The 17576-nt window shown below is 44.7% G+C and overlaps 1 protein-coding gene across 5 annotated transcripts in view; it reads left to right on the top strand.

Moving 5' to 3' along the window:
- The first annotated feature begins 2601 nt into the window (after positions 1-2601).
- MVB12B (multivesicular body subunit 12B) overlaps positions 2602-17576 on the top strand; it is a 249661-nt gene continuing 234686 nt past the window's right edge. For all 5 annotated transcript variants that reach the window (XM_081803602.1, XM_081803604.1, XM_081803603.1 and 2 more), the window contains exon 1: positions 2602-2757. The gene's annotated coding sequence lies outside the window, so the exon portion shown is untranslated. The remainder of the gene's footprint in view (positions 2758-17576) is intronic.

A 17576-nucleotide genomic window follows, 5' to 3' on the forward strand; every position in this document is an offset into this window, starting at 1 on the left:
TCATATTTTCTTGATGCTAAGATGTACATATTTTTCACATTTTTTGCATTTCTGAAATCAGGATGTGCGTTGCAATTAATATATATGCTTAATGCAGTAGTTCTTTTCTCCCTAAAAGCTGTGTAATTAAATCAGTGGTGCATTCTATAATCAGCGTTGTCCTGGAATCAAGAAATATACACACGCAGACACACACACATACACGTATGAAAAACTCCAGAAAGATATAAACCAAAATGTTAAAAGTTGTTAATTCGAGGTGATTTTCACTTTCTTTTTAAGCCTTTCTGTACTGTCTGAATTTTATAAACTGAGCTCACCTTATTTCTATCCTCTATTTCTATATTCGAAAACAAAACAAAGGTGCAGTTCCAAAAAGCAAAGCTTCTTACACACTGGAGACCAGAATAATGGCTAACCAGAGCTCCCAACACAAGCTGTAGGGACTCAGAGGAAAGAGAGAGGAGTCAGGGAAGCTCCATGGAGGTGATGGTGAAGGAGCTGGGCTTCCTAAGACAGGAAGGATTTGGGTAGATGGAAAACAGGTTTGGGCACAGTAGGCCCAAGAGACCGCCTCAGAGGAAGCCTGGGGATCTGGAGCTGTCCCCCTGGCTGCAGGCAGATGGTGTGACTTGAGGCCACATAGATGACAGTGGTGGTGGTAGGTGGTAGTAGGTAGAATAACAACACAGCCACCGTTTACTGAGTGTGGACTCTGTGCCAGGTACTGTTCTAAGTTTTTCACAGGTACTTACTCATTGTCATGGGCTGAATTGTATTCCCCCAGCTTCATAAGTTGATATCCTAGACCTCTGTCCCTCAGAGTGTGACTGTATTTGGAGATAGGGTCTTTTTTTTTCTTCCAGTTTTACTGAGATATAATTGACATATGAGATAGGGCCTTTAGAGAGGTAATTAAGTTAGATTGAGGTCAGGGTGGGCCCTAATCCAGTGTGACTGGTGTCCTTAGGAGAAGGGGGGATTAGGACACAGACAGAGAGAGGGAAGACCACATGAAGATACAGGGAGAAGGCAGCCATCTGTGTGCCAAGAATAGAGGTCTAGGAAGAACCCAACCCTACTGACACCTTGATCTCACACTTCCAGCCTCCAGAATTGTGAGAGAATACATTCCTGTTGTTTAAAGTCACCCAGCCTGTGGTGTTTTGTGATGGTGGCCTTACCAAACGAATACACGCGTCTACCCTACAACGAGCCTTGGGGGTAGGCATTTCTGTCCTGTTTTGCTATGTGACAGGCTGCCCTAAAACAGTGGCTTATAATAACAATTATCATTTATTTTGCTCTAGGGCTTGGCAGGGTCAGCTCATCTCAGCTCCACGTGTAATGGGTTGGGGCAGATGGCTTTCAGGATGGCTCACACACATGGCTGGCCAGTTGGTGGCCCATGGTCAACCAGAACCTACAACCGCCTCTGCACAGGGCTGCTTAGCTTCTTTGCAGATTCAAAGAGTGAGCCTCCCAGGAGAACAGCACAGTGTAGGGGGTGAACACCCTCATGACCTAGCCTCGGGAGTCACATGGCATCACTTTTGCAGTAGTTGTTAAGGCACAGGAAAGGTCCACTCAAGTTCAAGGGGAGGGAACACCGTTCCCACCATCCCCTGCAAAGAGTAATGGTTCTTACGAGGCTGAGCTTGTAGAATGGGATCTACATCACGGTGGGCATCTTTGGAAAATGCAGGCTGCCATAGCAGGCATGTGATTATCCCCCCTTTACAGCTGAGGAAAGTCATGTAGAGAAGGAATTTCAGTGACAGGCTAAAAAATCAAGCGCGCGAGTGGTGGCATTGGTTGGGTTGGCGCTGGATCATGAAAAGCCTTGAATGCCAAGTTACAAGGTTTAGGTTTAAAGTAGGTAGGCAATGGGGAGCCACTGAGGTTTTTGAAGCCGGGGGTGACACTGATAGATCTGTGTTTAAGGACAATCACTCAGGCTGCAGAAGGGAAAGAGGTGGGGAGACGGAAAGTATGATGGCCGTTAGGTGGCTGGGGCCACAGTCCTGCGGAGGATGCAGCCCAACCCGGGGCAGCGCTTGGGGGATCGAGGGGAGATCCCTCGGCACGAGGGTCTCTGGGTGGTGGACAGTGCCCGCCCCACCCCTCCAAGACCAGGGGAGCTGCGTGTGCCCTTGGTTCCTCCAACAGCCATTGCCTCACGAGGTACCGTGCAGGTGGCTCGACCAGCCCTTCCCCTTGGAGCGTCAGGCCCCTCGCGCAGGCTCTCACCACCTGCTGGCTCCATCTCACGGCGCATAATGAGTCCTTAGTGTTTGCTGAATGAATGAAGAAATGGGAGAAAAGCCACAAAAGACAACATCCTAATAAACTGGGGGGGGAAAAAGGCAACTAGACCCTAAACATAAAACTGCACAGAAACGCAGATTTGGGGTTCCTAATTGGAAACCACGGCGGGAATGGGGAGCCAGGAGTTTGGAAGTGGGCGGAGTAGAAAAAAAACACCTGAGCCGGGACGGGGCTGGGTTCTGATTGGACTCAGTGCGTGTCAGTCGCGGCTGCTCGGTCGGTGAGCCTATCCGCTGGCTGGCAACCGCGAGATTAAGACGCCAGAAGCCTCGCGGGTTCGAATCTCTCCCTGCGAGATCTCGAGCACGTTACTGCGTCTACGGACTCAGTTTGCTCGGCTGCGAAGTGGGGGTGAGAGCGGCGCGTCCCGCCTGGCGCTGCGGCGCGGACTCAGCGAGGCGCCCGGGGTCCAGCCGAAGTCGGGGCTCGGTAAGTGAATACCCATCACCTGGGACTTTTGCCCTGAGACCGGCGCCGGCAGAGGCCCCTGGCGGCGGTGACGTGTGTTTGGAGTAAAGATCTGCTCACATCCCACCCCCCACCCTCTTTATCCCCTCCTCCCAGCTCCTGAAGGGCAGGGACTGTGTCCCAGGGCTCAGCCAGGGCCTGGAGGAGGGCTGGGGAAGGGCCGGGGAGTTAGCGGCTGCGAATTGTTAACGATTCCCTCTGGGGCTGTTCACAGTGCGAGGGCGGGGGAGTGCCTGGGGCAGAAAGGCAGCCACTGGCTGATGAGGTAGGCTGCCTCATCTGCGGACACTCTGGATGCCAGCCAGGAAGCCCTGGCCCAGGGGAGACAGGTCAGGGGGAATGAGGGACTCCTAGCAGCCAGCAACCAGAGAGAGGAGGCAGGGAGGGGACATCTGAGTTGACAGAACGTGCCAGGATCCATGGCAAGAACTTCCAAGGGGAATGTCATCTTATTGTCCCTATTTTACAGATGGGGAAACAGAGGCTCAAAAACATTACAGCTAGTTAGTGCTTTGGACCCAGGCTTGTCCGATTCTCAAACTGTGCTCTTTATCCTACCTCATGCGGCCTCTGGAGAGACTTTGAGGAGGGAGAGATATCTACACATTAACAAGGTGGACTCCCGCAGTGCTGTCTTAGGGCCAGAGAAAGGTGGGCGCCCTCACATAGGTCCCTGTGCCCCAGGTACCTCTGCTTGGGCTCTTCTTGAATTGGTCTGTGTTGCCCCTGAACCTCTGAGGAGCGTTCCTTCTGGATTCACCAGTCAGACCAGGGGTGGGGCGGGGGCAGCAAAGACAAAGTAGATTTCACTGCTGTGTGCCCCAGAGGCTGAGACAGCTGAGCATCCCCCGCCCAGCCAATAGTTGGGGCAGTGGGAAGCAGGTACCCAGGAGGATGGGGTCAGTGGAGAGACCCTTGCAAAGCAAACACAAGGGAGGAAGGACCACAGGACGGGCTGGTGTCCGCCAGATACCCCACTTTCTCTGTGGGGCCAGATTCACTCTCAGATTCCAGGGCCCTCCCCTTTGTGCCCCAGCACTGCCCAGAATGAAGTTCCACTATTCCCAAGAGTTCCCTGGGCTCTGGGCTAGACCTTGGGCTTCAGGCTGAACTCATGCCCATCTTTAGCCTGGTGTGATCTTCACCCACCTGGCATCCCTGCCAGTCACATCATGGCCCCTCAGCCATCCTGATCAGGGCAGGAAGCTCATCTGCTGCCAGCAGTGAGTACCAGAATTGGCCACACTGCTTTAAGGCCATCAGCAGCCCCACAGGGCCCCAGCCTTGCCCATACCCTCTCCAGCTGGCTCAGCTCAAGGCCAAGCTCTTACAGCCCTTTGGACACTGGTTTGAACAGCTCCCTGTCCAGCGGGCTGGCCTACAGCCAGGCCAGATCCTGAAAGATGCCCCCTTTCTTCCCCCCCCAACCCAGCATATCTAAAGCCCCTGTGCCCCACCTTCTCCCAAAGCCTGCCTCCCCCCATTTCTGTTGGATTTGACATTCGCCCTGTGGCCCAGACTCCCAGGACCACCCCCCTAGCCTTGCCTGGGGACCCTGCCCAGGTTCCAGCTGGCTGGCAAGCCCAGCCAAGCATCACGGCTCCCGAGACATCTCTGAGTGACAGGAAACAACTCGCTCCTTCCAAGAGGCGAAGCTCTGACAAACACTCACTAGGAAATAATAAAGTGGCAAAATAATTCTGCATCGGACACACTTACCAGAGCAGAAAGCGTCTGTGGAGGAGACAACATCTTGTACCATCTATCTTCCTTAAATCCCCACGCTGTGACAAAGTGGAGGGCAAAATCATGATGAATGATCGGACACATTTAGCCAGTACCTGTGCTCTGTAACGAGCGTGGCCCGGGAAAGGGGCTTTAATGAAGATCTGTGCCCCCACCCCAAACTGGGCCTCGTCGGAAACAAGTCTTTATTACAAAATTGGCGCCTGGTTTTCATACCACGAAGGATGGAGGCGCGAGGTGTGACATGAATTAACGCGGGCACTGGCAGGGTCAGCCCAACCCTTGCTGGCGGCACAGAGACAAACGGGTTCGGCTCCCGCCACCACCCTGCGTCTGGTTGACAAGGTGCCAGTCGCCTTCCGATTGTGCGGGAACACGCCTAGGTTTTGTTCCTGCCCGGCCCGCCATCATTTATTCTGCTGCCTCATTTGAATATGATGAATACTGTAGTCCTTTATTTGTTCACAACAACCAAATAATTGTAGATCCGTGGGCTTCGGGGCAATTAATCACATTTTTCCCTCCACCAATCCACTATAAACATGACATTGAACAATAAAGTACATTAACCTCTGCTTTGCACAAAACTTTGCTTATTTAAACACTGCAAGGTTATTTGTTTTCCTTCTTGCCGGGCCCCTACCATGAGGGGAGGGTGGTGAGGAGAGAAGGCCCCCCCCATAACCAGCCGAGGCTCTCTGACCCATCCTGGCCCCCGACTCAGCCGTGCACGGGGCAAGGAGCAAGCAGGTGTGGCTGCAGGTACAGGGTGGGCATCTCCAGGGCAGGGCCCGTGACTGTGAGCGTGTGTGCATATGTGTGTGAGTACGTGCAGGTGTACCTGGATGTGACTATAGGTGTATTTGTGGGACTGCGTCTGTATTACATGCATGTTCATAGGCTCGTATATGTTTTTCTAAGTTTGCTCTCAGAACAGAGGTTCTGAGGACAAGACCTAAGGGTGTGTGCGTGGTTATGTTTGCGTAGAGGTGTGTATTGTGTGTATATGTGTGCATAGATGTGTCCCTGTGTGTGTATAAGCATCCCTGTGTGTGCACATGTGTGGCGATTTTAAAATATGGTCGCATTTCTTCCTTCACAATTCTCCCATCAAGAGGTGGGGTCTCTGTCCTCCCCCGCCTGAATCTGGGTGGGCTTGTGACTGCTTCAACTAAATGGATGTGACGGAGGTGACACTGTGATTTCCAAGGTGAGGTCATAAAAGGCTGTGCAGCATCCACCTTGCTCAGAAGAACAGTCATTCTTGGAGTCCTGAGCTGCCATTTCAGAAGCCAGCTACTCCCGGGTCCCCATGCTAGAGAGGCCACGTAGAGAGACCACATGGAGAGGCCCTGAGACCTCGGGAGGGAGAAGGATGCCCGAGGAGCACCAGCGATGTAAGTCGTCTCGGGTCGGGTGCCAGACGTGTGAGCGAAGGTGTCTCCAGCCATTTGATTCTCTCCTGCTGAGGCCCTTGTCGTGGTGGAGTAGTGACAAGCCAGCCCCACAGAATCCAGGAACGTAGTCAAATGGTTGTTGCTTCGTGCCACCAAGTTTGGGGGAGTTTGCTAGGCAGCAATAGATGGCTGGAACAGCATGTCTTTTCTGTGTGTGTTCAGTGCCCATGTGAACGCGTGTGTGCATGCGTGCGTGTGTGTACTGAATGTGTGCCTGTGTCTCAGAATACACATGGTTCCCAGGTCAGGGCCTGAGAGTCTAAGCATGTGTGTTTGGTGGCGTGCACACGTGGGCATGTATTTGTGCAGATGGTGTGTGTGAGCGTGTACGCATGCGCGCATGATGCATTCGTTCTTTCACTCTGCAGGTATTTACCAAGCACCTGCTGTGCCACCCACTCTTTGTTCTTTAGGGAACAAAACAAAGGTTGTGTCTTCATGCAGCTTTCACTCTAACAGAGACAGACAATAGATGATAGACCTAAACAATTTTTGAAAATTATGTAGTATGTTACATGGGCCAGGCAAGGGGATCAGCCAGTGTAAGGGCCCCAAGATGGGAGCACAGGGCCAAGTTCAAGGGTGAGCAAAGAGGTGGAGCAAGTAGAAGAGAGAGTTATAAGGGAATCGGTGTGAGCCAGGCAATAGGGGCCAGTTCACAGAGTCCTTGGCTCTCTCCCAGGGACTTGGCTTTTAGTTCTGGGTGAAATGTGGAGTCATTGCAGGGTTCTGAGCGTGGTGTTTTCTGACTAGCTTTTTTTAAAGGATCACACTGATGCTTTCAGAATAGACTCTGGGGCAAAGGCAGAGTAGGGAAACCAGTTAGGAGCCTAGCCCAGTAGTCCAGTGGTCCACGATAGGGGTGGAGGTGGTGAGAGGTGATTTATTATGGATATTTGGGGAAAGTCCAGGAAACAAGATTTCCTGGTGGATTGGAATGCGGGGTGAGAGAGTGGAGTCAGGGATGACTCTAAGATTTCTGGCTTGACAAACTGGAAGGAGAGAATCACCATCAGCCAGGACAGAGAAGATTCTGGGAGTAGTGGGTTTGTGGTCAGGCTAGATCAGGATATCTGTGTACCTGTGTGTCATCATATGCATGTATGTATATGTGAGGGTGTATACATCTGTGCAAGTGTCTGTATATGTATTTGGATGCACTATGGGCTCACGTGGGTTTGTGTGCTTTAGTGTGTGTGTGGATAAACATTTGTGTCTTTAAGAATGTGCAGAGTGGGTATTTGCACTGTGTGTGTGTGTGAGTGTGTAGTGACTTTCTGTGTCTAAGGATTGACTGGATGTGCACAGCCATGCAGGGACAGTGCTGGGGAGGCCAGCCCCCCCCCCCCCCCCCGCCACAAGGCTTGTCTTGGGTGGGCGGGGTGGAGGTGGGGTTCACATAGGCAGAGCTGTGTGGAAGAAGCTCCCGAAAGAGGACCCCAGAGCTGGGAGAGCCAGGCTTTCATGGAGCAGAAGTGCTGGGAGCATTTAGGCCCCCCATGGATGGGGTTGAGCACCCTCTGCACCAGGGGGTGCCCTCAGGCTGGCAACAGGGAAGTGGCCAAATGGATTGTGCATCTCCACAGGATGGACTATGGCATGGCCTTCGAAAATGGCATCTTTAAGGAATAAATATTTGGGAAAATTCTCCCCCAAATAATGATACATGTAAAAGGCTGTTCTTCACAAATAAAAGAGAAGCCATCAGGTGCATACTCCGTCAGCTCACAGACCCCGGACTTCTTGCCTGCACTGTGCTGTCTTCCTTCCCACTGGGTTGAATGGAGGGGCTGCCCCATTCCTCACGGAAGCATCCCCACTTTCCCAGAAGAGCCCTGTTCCATCTTTCCTTCACTGAGGTGCTGACTGCAGCTGCCCAGTTGGGTGTGGTATTGTGTCTGGAGAGATTCATTCCTAGAACCTCAAGTACATAGTGTGCGGCCGCTGGTTTGGGGAGCACATTCTTTTCTATTGCAGTCAGAAGAGAGTATCTAAAACAGGACAACCATAGTTGTTTGTAGTTTCGTCATTTTGTCCCAAGGCTATCTTAACTCTCTCATCCTCTGCCATAAAATAGTCCAAGTGGATCTGGATTGCCTCCACATTATACAAAATATCCCATTAGATCAATGTAATAATAGATCATTACAACAGTGACTCCGCGCTCATATGGATGGACAAGCCAAATGTGGCTCATTCGCTGGAGGTTTTGGAAAGACACGTGCCCACCGGAGGGCATGTATGTATTTACAGTTTATGTAAACAGTATTGTGTAACATTAATTGTTTTTAAGATCTGTCTGCATCGCTGTGTGTCCTTACGACCCTTTGCTTCATAATAATAGCGCAGGCCAACCCAGGGTGCCACTATCCTCCCACAAACCTGCAGCAAGCATTCTTGTAGGTTTCCCATTGTGCACGTATGTTAGAATTTCCGTGGCTCCTAGTGTGTGTGTGTGCGTGCTTAATTTGCATAAGTACTATGGGACTGCTCTCCAAAGAGGCTTTACCAATTTACACTCCCATTGGCCATGTGTGAGGGATCCTATCTTCCTCATTTCTGCCATTAATTGGTATTACCCAGCTTTCTAGTTTTTGCCAGTCTAAAGGTGTAAAGTGCTATCTTGTTTTAATTTGCATTTCTTTGACTGTTAATGAGTTTGAGCATCACTTCATGTGCTTATTAGCTTTGGGGGTTTCTTTTTCTATAAATTGCCTGTCATATCATTTGCCCATTTTTCTATTGAACTTGATGCCCTCTTCATATTGCTTTACAGAGTTCCTTGTATATTCTAGATGTTAATCCCTTGTCAGTTTTAGACTTTGAAAAAAATCTCAATCCTATCATCTGACTCTTAATTGGCCCATGTTATTTTTTTTTTATTAAGCATAAATTCTTAATTTTGATGTAATCAAATCCAGCAAATTTGTGCATGATGGTTTGCGCTTTTCAAGTTTTGATAAGTAAGCCTTCTTGCCTTTCCCTAAGCCCACAGAGATCCTCCCACATCCGTTTCTGTTAACCCTATGATTTTTCGCTTTTACATTTAGATCTTTAATTTACTTAGAGCACTTGGTACGTGAGGCTAAACAGGGATTCGGTTATAATTTGTTTAGTAGATTGAGCCATTTTTCACTAGTCTAAAATCATCCATCCTCGTCCCATCTCCTTTACCCCGTTAAGTTCCCATGCTTATGTAGGTAGGTCTTGGAGTTCTCTGTGTTGTTGCATTGCTATGTTTTCTGTTCCTGTGCTGACACTGCAGGAGGTCTTTTTTTTTTTTTTTTTTTAGTACTATAGCTTTATAGTAGGTCTTACTGTTTGGTAGGGAAAGTCACCCCCTCTTTGCTGTTTTGTTTTGCTTTGTTTTTTGGAAGTTGACTTAGTTCTTCATGTATCCTCCATTATTCCATATAATTTTCAGAGTAGATTTACCAAGTTTCCTTTTCAAAGAAAATACACATATACACACACATATTACTTATACATATAACTACTTATGATAGGGATTGCAGTGAATTTCTTCATTAGTCTGGGGAGAGTTGAGTTGGTTATAATATTAAATCATCCTCTCCAAGGCTTGTCAATTTATTCAAGTATTTAAAGTTCAGTTCATAGAGGTCCTTATAAGTTCTTGGTTTAATTCTCTGATAACTAATTTTTGTTGCAATTGAGATGTGATTTTTTTATTGTACTTTCTTCTGTTTATGATTTCTTTTATTACATATTATATTTCTTACATCTTCTGGTATTTCATTATTTATTACATTTTCTAGTTGGCTATCGCTGGTCTAGGAAAGTATTGATTTTTGTAGGTAAATCTCATGTCTGAGCAATCTTAGCTGAATTCTCTTGTTCTAATAATTGGTCTGTTAATTCTGTTGGTGCCTATCTAGATGGTTAGTCACATCTATAAATAATGACAGTTTGGGGTCTTCCCATCCAAATTTCACAATCTTATTTCCTTATAGTATTAATTAGAATTTCTAATACTTCGTTAAACAGTGTGAGTTATGATTAGGGCCATCTTGTTTTTGTCCAGGACGTGAAGATATATATGCCTAAAATTTTTCTGTTATATATATTACTTGTTTGAGGATGCATAGACTTTATCAAATTAAATAAATTTTTTTTCTACTTTAAGTTTTGAGGGTTTTTTTTTTTTAATCAAAGGTACTGGACCTTATAGAATGCCTTTTCTGTACCAATTGAGATTATCATGTATTATTTCTCTTCCTCTGTTAACTATTTTTTTGGGGGGGGAAGATTTTATTTATTTATTTGACAGAGAGAGGCACAGCGAGAGAGGGAACACAAGCCGGGGGAGTGGGAGAGGGAGAAGCAGGCTTCCCGCCGAGCAGGGAGCCCGATGTGGGGCTCGATCCCAGGACCCTGAGATCATGACCTGAGCCGAAGGCAGATGCTTAACGACTGAGCCACCCAGGTGCCCCTCCCTCTGTTAACTTTGAATTAAATGGAAGAGTTTTCTGATGCTGAACTATCCTTGAATTCCTTGAATATTATGTATTATTTCTAATACATTTTTAATGTATTTTTAACACATTGGATTCAGTTAGTGATTTTTTTTTTTGAGAGTGAGTGAGAGTGGTGGGGGGAAGGGCAGAGGGAGAGAAAGAATCTTAAGCAGGCTCCACACCCAGCCTGATGTGGGGCTCGATCTCACAACCCTGAGATCACGACCTGAGCTGAAATCAAGAGTTGGATGCTTAACTGACTGAGCCACCCAGGCGCCCCCAGTTAGAAATGTTTTGTTTAGGATTTTTGCATCTGTTTATAAGTAAAATAGGCCTACAGTTTTCCTTTTTGCATAGTTCCTATCTGGTTTTAGAAGCAGGATTATATTAACCCCACAAGATTAGCTGGACAGAGTTCGCTATTTCTCTGTTTTCTGGAACCACTTGAATAAAATTGAAAATAACTGTCCCTTAGAAGTTTAGTGGAATTCATATGCAGCAACTGCATAAAACCATCTGCACTCTCAAAAAAAAAAACAAAAAAAAACACCATCTGGGCCTTGGATTATTGTGGGGTGGGGTAGAGAAAAAGAAGATATCTGACTACCGGTTTGATCTTAGTATTTATTTGTTCAAGTCTATTTATATATCTGTTCAAGCTTGCTATCTCTTGCACAAATTTCAACATTTTATATTTCCGTGTATATTCAAGTATCTCATATAGGTTATTCAATTTGTTAGAACAGATTCATAATACTCTTTTATCCTTATTAGGTAGATAGTACTTCTATTTTGCTATTTAATTTTTTTTTTCAAGAAACACTTTTGGTTTGGTTAATCTCTGCTTTTTTTCTTCACTATTTCATTGATGAGTGTCTTTATCTTTATTCTTTCCATATTCAGTTTGTGCTGTTTTGTTCCTTTTCATTTTCCTGTTTCTTGATAATGATGCCATAAATTTCCCACTAACTGTTGTTCTTTGGCTGTGTCCATAGTTTTGACAAGTACGTTTTTATTAGCATCTATTTCTAAACACTTCTTTGATATCTTTAGTACCATGGTAAAGTCTAGGGGCCCTGGAGCCTGTCTGCCTGGGTTTGAATCCCTGCTGAACTATTCACTAGCTGTTTGACCTTGGGCAAGTCACTTAACCTCTCTGTTCCTCACTTTTTTCATTTCTGTAACTGACATTTAACATTGAAATGAATATCAGCTCACGTAAAGACCACCACAGAACATGACTGCATAAAGCAAGTGCTATGTAGATGTTAGCTATTACAGTTTCCAAGCATATGGGACACCTTAACCCTCTTTTAATTGCTTTTAATTGTTAATTTCTAGTGAAATAGTAATCTTAGGGGAAGATGCCCTGTGTCCTCTGGAAAGACAGAAGGGAGAGACTGTGAGCCCATATGAGTTTGGAGACCTTGATTTATTAGTGTTACCAGTCTTTGTGACTGTGACATTCTCCCCCGAAAGCTTCCATGCTAGGTATGAGCAAGGAGAATGGGTTGCTTTCAGGATGGACAGCTGCAAGGTAGATGAAAAGGAAGGACAAATGGGTAAGAATGTCAAGGACACTGACGTGAAAAAGGTTCAAGAGATGATTCATGAAAGGCAGCACAGATTAAATGTGGGGTTTGAGGGAGAAGAAGGGTCAAGGATGACCCTCAGGGTTTCTACAACCAGATAGATAGAAGTTCTGGTTCCTGAGATGGGGAAAACAGGAGAACGAGCAATCTGGGAGGTAGACTGCAGAACTGGGATTCAGTTTTGGATACATGATGCTGGGTTTGATTTGGGCAGGCCCTGGAGTATGGGTGCGGGGCAGGAGAGGAAGGGATGAGAGGAGAAAAGTGGGCAGGTCCACTTTGAATGAGTGAGTATGAGTATTACCATGAGTGCAAAGAGAGCAGTGGGAAGGGGTGTGTTAAGCAGGGGCTGGACATGGTGAACTCTGTGTTTTAGGATTACCACTGACTCCAGTGTGGAGAATGGTTATAGGAAGAGAGAACAGAGGAGGGAGACAAGTTGGAAGGGATCTAGCCTTACTGGACACTGCATGTCACCAGAGATGGTTTCATGAGTGTGTAACCTTTACAGTCACACAGGGCTCTGCTTCATGCTCTGCTTTTGCTATTTTGAGATTTTATTAATAATTTTATCTCTGTTTTGTGAGTCAAGTCCGATGGACAAGGAATCACATGTATGGGCAGAGGAGATGTACACAGTATGCACGTCTGCCACAGTTCCTTGCTGCCCCATTTGCGTACAGCATTTGTGATGCCCCATGAGCACAGAATTCAAGTGGACTTACAGTCCGTGGGTCTCGCATGTTCATAACTGTTTGGTAGCCTTTACATTTGAAGAAAAGCTTGCCTGGATATAAAATCTGTGGCTCTTTTGTCCCCCTTAAATATTTTTAAAATGTTGCTCCATTTTTATTTATTTATTTATTTTTTTTTTTTTTAAAGATTTTATTTATTTATTTGAGAGAGAGAATGAGATAGAGAGCATGAGAGGGGGGAGGGTCAGAGGGAGAAGCAGACTCCCCGCCGAGCAGGGAGCCCGATGCGGACTCGATCCCGGGACTCCAGGATCATGACCTGAGCCGAAGGCAGTCGCTTAACCAACTGAGCCACCCAGGCGCCCGCTCCATTTTTAAAACATAAAATGTTACCATCTGAAATCTTGATGCCATCCTGATTTTTTTTTTGCAAAGAAGTCACTTGGACTTTTTAGCTGGGTGCCTAAAGGATTTTTATTTCATCCTTAAGGAACAATAATATCACTAAGAATAATAGGTAATTCTCACGGGACAGTGTGTGTGCTTCCAATTTTTAGATTCAAATCTTCTTCTAGTCCAAAATATGTTTTTTAATTCAGTTTTTAAGTAAGTACTTTCTCTGTTTAATCATTTAGGCTTTATTCTTTAGGGCCTTCAATTACACATATGTTGGATCTCCTTTGCCTGACTTCTAGATCAGTCACTTTCTCTCAAATCCCTTTTCTCTTTCTTTGTTTCTGTTTGACTTTCTTCACTTGTCTATTTTATATACTCTGTCTCCCTGACTGTGCCTGTCCCAGTGTTTATTCACCCTTGTATTCCTTCCAATTTATTATTTCTCTCTCTCTTTCTTTTTTAAAGTAGGCTTCATGTCCAGTGTGCAGCCCAGCACAGGACTCAGTCTCACAACCCTGAGATCATGACCTGAGCTGAGATCAAGAGTTGGATGCTTAACCGACTGAGCCACCCAGACGCCTCTTTGTTCCTTCTAATTTAATCCTCATTTCAGAATTGTGATTTTCTTTTCTTTGTTCTCCAGTTGCACCAGACTTCTAACAGTCTCCCTGTTGTCTGGCTGTCCTGTATCTGAGCTCTTCTACTTCTGGTCTGTGCTGCTGTTTCAGAGTTAATCCCATGTTCTTAATTGCTTTCAACCTGTTTAGCTTTGTGTCCACATGTCTTCTCTTTGTCTACCAGAATAGTATTTCATTTCTTTCCATCTTTTTTTTTTTCCCCCTTGTAAAAGCCTCTGTTTGGAGTTATATTGTATTTCTCTTTTGTTTCTTAAATGAAAAAGATGTCATTTCCTAGATTCATAAGGAGAGGGTTGCTGTAGAACGGGGCACAGATGGGCCAAAGGGCTTCCCTACATTTTTAGTTGTTACCATGAAAGGCTTACATGTCAGTCTCTCTGTGTAACTGTTGTGTTTTTTTTGTTTTTTGTTTTTTTTCACTTCTCAGAACGAAGCCTGTGTCAGAAAAGCTTACTGCCTCTATCGCTGAGTTTCCTAGAGCTCTATGGGCCTTGATCTTTAAGATAATTCTCTAAGCTTCAGACTTTCACTGTCCAACATGGTAGGCAATCGCTAGTTACATGCAGCTGTGGAGCACTCTGAAGTGTATCTAATCCAAATTGAGATGTAAAATACATACCAGATTTCAAAGATTTAGTAGGGGAAAAAAGTAAAATATCTCATTAATAACTTTTATATTGATTATGTAGCAAAACAATAATGTTTTGAGTGTATTGGATTAATTAAGGGGTGCCTGGGTGGCTCAGTCAGTTAAGCATCCAGCTCTTGATAGCAGCTCAAGTCATGATCTCAGGGTTGTGAGATCGAGTCCCGTGTGGGACTCCACACTGGGCATGGAGTCTGCTTGGGATCCTCTCTCTCCTATTCCCTGTGCCCCTCCCCCCTTAAAAATTTCAGGGCACAGGGGCACCTGTGTGGCTCAGTTGGTTGGGCATCTGGCTCTTGATTTTGGCTCAGGTCATGGGCCCAGGGTCATGAGATCTAGCCCTGCATAAGGCTCAGTGCTCAGCACAGAGTCTGCTTGAGATTCTCCTCTCCCGCATGTGCGTGCACTCTTTCTCTCTCTCAAATAAATTAATAAAATCTTTTAAAAATGGATGAATTAAAATACATTATTAAAATCAATTTCACTTGCTTTCATTTCATTGTAAAAGGTGGCTGCTAGAAAATATAAAATTACATATGTGGCTTCCATTTGTGGCTTCCATTATATTTCTATTAGACAGCACTACTTCAGACTTTATATTCTGCTGTTACAATATAGCACAATCTGCTTCTTCTCACACTTCCTTCCTGTTATCTGAACCTTTTACTTCCCCTAGTGTTCCTTCCTTGTTCCATTTGTTTCTTTGGGCAGTTTCCTTTCGGGGTTTAACTTCTGGAAGTGAGTCTTTTCTGGATATGTACTAAATCCTTGAGGACTTAGACCCCCAATAGAATTCACCCTCCACATCACCCTTTCTGTACTCATAGCATCCCAGCTTTGTCCATGACTCTCAGATCTGCTTGTCCAGAGCCCACTCAGGGTAGGGTATTCTCCCTTGGGGTATGCAAATGTTCTGGAGATTTGGGGGCTCTGTGTCTCTCAATAATCTGATATATATAATCAGTCATATAAAAAGATGATATACAAAGGTGAGCCATTTATGATGTCAAACGCTACAGTTCACAGTGAAAACAGTTATGCATATCTGTGTACCTAGCACCAAGGAGATGCAAGAAGAAACAAAGAAAGGGGCACCTGGGTGGCTCAGTCGTTAAGTGTCTGCTTTTGGCTCAGGTCGTGGTCCTGGGATCCTGGGATCGAGCCCCACATCGGGCTCCCTGCTCGGCGGGGAAGCCTGCTTCTCCCTCTCCCACTCCCCCTGCTTGTGTTCCCTCTCTCACTGTCTCTCTCTCTGTCAAATAAATAAATAAAATCTTTTTTAAAAAAGAAGAAGAAACAAATAGAGACAAACTGGTAGTAAGAGGCTTTAATTTACTTCTCTAAGTTCATGACATATACATAAAAAGCAATAATATAAAACACTTAAAAATATAACTCATGAGATAAGTCTGATATATAATCACACTGACCAACCATTAAAAACAGTGATTGCACATTCCTTTCAAGTGCTCCTGTTGATTCATGAAAACAAAGCTAGGAATAGTGAGATAACATTCTCTGATCAGAATGCAATAAAACTAAAGTTCATAATACCCAAATGCAAATTTTTTTCTGCCTATAAAATTTCAAACTTGCAAACAATTCTTGGGTCTAGAAGAAAATCAAACCTCAAACTTCAGAGTGTTCAGAAAATAGCAGTAGTGAAAATCCTGTCTGTTAGATCTATGAGAGGTAAAACAGCACTCAGAGGAATATTGGTGGCTTTTGAATGTGTATATTAGTGATAAAGAATGAACAAAAACACATAATGTTTAGCTCAAATTAAAAAATTAAACCTTAAAAAGGAGGAAGAAATCAAAAAGAGAAAAGCAGACACTAATGAATTAGAAAAGAGGGGGAAAAAAGCATTGCTAAATCCAGGTCCTAGTCCTTTGGGGAAAAAAATGAATGTATCTGTGGTTTGGTAACTGAGAGAAAGTAAAACTACACAGAATAATCATGACAGTTGGGAAATAAATACGAATAGTTATAAGCATTGTAAGAGATACTTTGCTCAACTTTATACAAATAAGTTTGGAAACTAGAAGAAATGATACTTTTCTTAGGAAAAAAATAATTGATCAAAATTGACTCCGGAGGAGAAAGAAATAATAAACCCACAAATTACCATAGAAGAAATAGAAAATGCCACTAAAGATTTACCCACCTTCTTTGAAAAATAAACTGTCCCAGGCAGTTTTCCAGGGGAATTCTACCGATTTTTTTAAGGGCCAGATAATTCCAATGCCATTTAAACTGTTCTGGAGCCTGAAATTTTTTTAAACGTTCAGATTGTTTTTGTGAAGCAACAGACACACACACATCCCCATACACATCATATATGCATACATTTATGAATATTGATACAAAAATCCAAATTAAAATAATAGCAAACAAAATAAAACAGTGCTTCAAAACAAAACTAATACACTATAACCAAGTGTTTACTACAGCGTATAAGAATAGTTCAATATTTTAAGTTCTAATAGAATTAATTAAATCTATGAAAATCAGTATTTTAAAACCTATTATCTGTTGTGTGATGAAGCAAGAATAGTAAAGTTAATGGTAAGAGGTAGGAAGTAGATATATGCTTGTTCAGTGCAACATTCTTTCAGCTTTGGTATATGTTTAAAAAATTTCATAATAAAATGTTGGTAAAATATCTATTAATAGAATTTATCATATTAATAGGTCTAAGGAGAAAGATCACAAGATCATCTCCTTAAACACTGAAAAGACATTTGACAAAATTCAATATTCTTAATTATAAAGCATTTAATAAAATAGGGAGAGATAGTTGTTTTTTTTAAAGATTTATTTATTTGACAGAGCACAGGCAGGGGGAGCAGCAGAGGGAGAGGGAGAAGCAGGCTCCCTACTGAGCAAGGAGCCTGATGCGGGGCTCTATCCCAGGACCCTGGGATCATGACCTGAGCCAAAGGCAGACGCTTAACTGACTGAGCCACCCAGGCACCCCAATAGTTATTTCTTTAACATAAAAATAGATTCATCTCGGGATGCCTGGGTGGCTCAGTCGTTAAGCGTCTACCTTCGGCTCAGGTCATGATCCCAGAGTCCTGGGATCCAGCCCTGCATCAGCCTCCCTGCTCGGCGGGAAGCCTGCTTCTCCCT

The sequence above is a fragment of the Leptonychotes weddellii genome, chromosome 14 (assembly GCF_054177405.1).
Source record: "Leptonychotes weddellii isolate Sample4059 chromosome 14, ASM5417740v2, whole genome shotgun sequence".
NCBI classification, from domain to species: Eukaryota; Metazoa; Chordata; class Mammalia; order Carnivora; family Phocidae; genus Leptonychotes; species Leptonychotes weddellii.